At 38.1% G+C, this 4,266-nt stretch overlaps 1 pseudogene; it reads right to left on the reverse strand.

The window, feature by feature from the left end:
* Positions 1 to 347: 347 nt before the first annotated feature.
* LOC149154201 (GDP-mannose 4,6 dehydratase 1 pseudogene) lies at positions 348 to 1,403 on the reverse strand (annotated as a pseudogene).
* Between the last annotated feature and the right edge of the window lie 2,863 nt (positions 1,404 to 4,266).

Raw genomic sequence — 4,266 nt, forward strand, 5'->3', positions numbered from 1 at the left:
ATCTGAAAACGAAACCTTACAAAGAAAGAGGAGTGTTGAAAAAAATTAACTTAAATCTGTATCTAGTTCTTGAAGTTGTTAAAGACTAACATAAATGGATCTGGAACCTTACAAAGAAAGAGTATTGGAAAAAAGAGCTTCAATCTGAATCTAGCTCTAGAAGTTGTTAAAGACTAACATAAATGGATTTGGAAAAATTTATCAAGGAGCCTGAATTATTGAATGGACCAGATCCGCGTGCTCCATCTAGTCGCAATGTCAAAGTAAATCAAGCTAAAGAGGCAGGGAAAATCCAATATGAGTTCTCACATGCAAGAACAAAGTGTAGTCAGCATTATATTGGTCCCTCAGGGCTGCTGCTGAGAATCAATGTATCCAGCATCAACAAGCACCTTCTCCCTCTTGGCCAACTTCAAGTCAGAATCCACCATCATGGCCACCAATTGCTTAAACCCAACTTTTGGGGCCCATCCAAGAAGCTTCCTTGCCTTGGTTGAATCACCCCTCAGATTATCAACTTCAGCAGGCCTGAAATACCTGGGATCTATAACCACATGATCCTTCCAGTTCAACCCCACATACCCAAAGGCCTCCTTCAGAAACTCTTCAACGGTATGGCTATCATCAGTGGCAACAACATAGTCATCGGGCTTATCTTGCTGTAACATCAACCACATTGCCTCCACATAGTCCCCAGCAAATCCCCAATCCCTGGAGGCCTCGAGATTGCCCAAATACAGATTCTTCTGAAGCCCAATTTTGATCCTCCCCACAGCCCTGGTGATCTTCCTTGTCACGAAGTTCTCACCTCTCCTTGGGGACTCATGGTTGAAGAGGATCCCATTGCAGGCAAACATTTCATATGCTTCTCTGTAGTTGACAGAATACCAATGGGCTGCAAGCTTGGAGACAGCATAAGGACTTCTAGGGTGGAAGGGGGTGTTCTCATTCTGAGGTGGGGGTGTAGCACCATACATTTCAGAGGATCCTGCTTGGTAATACTTGACCTTCCTTCCTGTGTTCTCAATGTGGATTCTCACAGCTTCAAGGAGGCTCAGCGCCCCCTTGGCTACAACATCAGCAGTGTAATCGGGGTTCTCAAATGAGACACCCACATGAGACTGCGCAGCCAGGTTGTAGACTTCATCTGGGCAGATTGCATCCACCCATTTTCTGAGGGATGATGCGTCAGTCAGATCTCCATAGTGTAGCTTCATACGAGCTTGGGTATTGTGGGGATCAATGTATACGTGATCAAGACGCTGTGTGTTGAAGTTGGAAGAACGTCGAATGATTCCATGCACTTCATAGTTCTTTTCCAGAAGAAATTCAGTAAGATAAGACCCGTCCTGGCCTGTTATGCCTGTTATCAGCGCCTTCTTTACTTTGAGAGCTTCTCCCATTGTCAGATCTGGACACCCAACTCTGAAAAACTGTTGAGCTTTGGACGAGCGTTGGACGAGATCTATTCAGGCGCTGTCTCAATAAGCTATCGCGGTACATAAAATATTGAAGCAGAAATGCCTTAATATAGCGAAGACACCCGATTCACTCGGTCGAAATTCAACAATGTTGAAACGGTCCAATGGCTAAAAAAAGTCGTTCGTGAAATTTCATTGGTTTTATTATTAAATGTGTAGTGAGGAGTATTTAAGTGAGATTTTTTGGAAAGTATTTTTTTCGTTTATATTTATTTTCAGATTTAATTTGTCTAGAGTTTTGTAGGTATTTATTGAAATTTGATACGCGAATTCTTCAAAATTGAAATATTCAAGGGGTTTTAGAGTTAAACAAAGTTTTTAGGTAGAAATTATATGAGAGATTTTTTTAACCAATCAGTGTGGTTCATCGTGAGAATAAGTTGAAGAACCAGATCATGGTTCCAATATAAATAAAGAGAGTAGGTTATCTAACAATTATATTTGACCAAGAAACGGCTATATTAGACAAGGTAACCGTACAGGACCAAGAGATATGGAAAGGGTTTTTTAGAGTGTTTTTAGAGTATTGAATTCATATATATAGTCAAAAAGCTAGTTTAAATAACACAAATCAAAATTTGGCTACAATTTTTTTATCGATTCCGACAAAAAATCCACCAGAAAATCCCAAAAATTACACTTAAAAACTACTCCAAAATTTTCACACCCGTTCTTCCCTACTTAGATGGTGGTTATGATCGGTCGTGACCTGGTGGTTGCGTCTATGCAACTTCATGGAAGCAAGTCAGGTTCATATAGGGTGAGGAAATGGGTTTGAACATTTAAAATTGATTAGAAGCCAGTCAAGTTCAATAAGGGTGTGGAAAGGGGCTTGAATATTTAAAATTGTTTTTTTTTTTAAAGTATATATGAAATGATTTTTTCCCTCTAAAGGGACTCTATAGTTTAGTATGGGGTAGATCTCAGGTAAATGTAAATTTAAACATTTAATATTTAACATTTTAAATTTTATATAGGTCTTATTTTAAAATCAATCTAATTATTATTATGTATAAACATAATATAAATTTAAAATATAAATAAATCTAATTATTATTATGTATAAAGACAATATAAATTTAAAATATAAAGAGGTTTACGAACATTAAAAAAAGAGAGGTATGGTAAATAAATAAAAATATAGATAAACCTCTTTATATTTAAGAAAACTCAAAAAAGAGGTTTTATTTAGGTGAAGCCTATGGGCCAAATACCATTTTAATACTATGGGCTAAATATCATGGGTCAAATACCATTTTTATAAAAGATGTATGGTAAATATATAAATATAAAAGAGGTATAAAGAGGTATGATAAACAAACAAAAATATATCAAATCAGATTAAAAATCAACATCCAATTATATACCAAGCCTATGGCCAAATACCATGGTAAATAAAAGAGGTATGGTAAATAAATAAAAATATAAATAACCCAAAGGTATGGTAAATAAATAAAACTTCCTTTTATATTTACTCCATAATCCTTTTTATATTTACGAACACTAAAAAGAGGTTTTATTTAGGTTTTACCCTCTGAGCCAAATTATTATTAAGACTATGCAAAAAAAACATTCTTAACCCTGATATTAATATTAAAAGATTAATATTATTATTAAATCTAGTATTCATATTATAATATAATATTAATAAATTTAATAACTTTGGAATAATACAATATTAAATTTGTTATATTATAATATATATTAATATATCATGATATATATTAACTCTAGATATATATGGGAAGTAAGAACATAGACATAAAGTGATAGAGGTGGAGAGATGGGGAGAGTGACAAGGGAGAGATGGAAATAAATTGAAGGAGAGGGGAGAGGAGTGAGAGAGGTAGAAAAGGGTAAGAGAGGGAGAGGAAGACATAAATATGGAGGGGGGAGAGAGAGAAGGAGAGAGGGAGGGAGATAATGAGAGAGACATGGGGGAAGAGAGAGGGAGATAGGAGAGTAAGGGAGAGAGGAAGGACGAGAGAGATGACTTGAGAAAGAGGAGAGAGGGAGGGATAGGGAGATGGAGTTGGAGGGGGAGAGAGGGAGGGAAGAAGAAATACATAGAGAGTGAGAAGTGGAGAGAGAGAGAGATTTACATGGGAGAGATGGAGATAGAGTGTCTATGTTTAGGGGTGAGATAAAGAGATAAGGAATGAGAGATGGAGAGAAGGGGGGAGAGAAGGAGAGAGGGAGGGAAATAGTAACATAGTTTGAGGGAGAGAGAGAGAGAGAGAGAGAGAGAGAAGGGGGAAGAGAGAGGGAGGTAGGAGAGAAAGGGATGGAGAGAAAGGATGAGAGATAGGACTTGAGAGAGAGGAGAGAGGGAGGGATAGAGATGTGGAGTTGAAGGGAGAGAGAGGGAGGGAAAAATAAAGACATAGAGAGTTAGAAGTGGAGAGAGGGAGGGAGTGACAAGGGTGATATGGGGAGAGATCAGTGTATATGTTTGGGGTTGAGATAAAGAGATAAAGAAGGAGAGATGGAGAGAAGGGGGGAGAGAAGGAGAGAGAAGGAGAGAGGGAGGGATATAATAATAGAGTTGAAGGGTGAAGAGAGAGAGAGAGAGAGAGAGAGAGAGAGAGAGAGGTGGGAGAGAAAGGGAGAGAGGAAGGAAGAGATAGGATGTGAGAGAGTGGAGACAGGGAGGGAAAGAGATATGAAGTTGGAGGGGGAGAGAGAGGAAGGTAAGAAGAAAGTCATAGAGAGAGAAAGGTGGATATAGAGAGAGAGAGTGATAAGGAGGATGGAGAGAGAGGGAGAGAGGAGAGGAGGAAAGAGA

The sequence above is a fragment of the Pinus tabuliformis genome, chromosome 9, assembly GCF_031772625.1.
Source record: "Pinus tabuliformis cultivar Carrire ecotype Pingquan chromosome 9, CPIR1, whole genome shotgun sequence".
In the NCBI taxonomy this organism is placed as follows: domain Eukaryota; kingdom Viridiplantae; phylum Streptophyta; class Pinopsida; order Pinales; family Pinaceae; genus Pinus; species Pinus tabuliformis.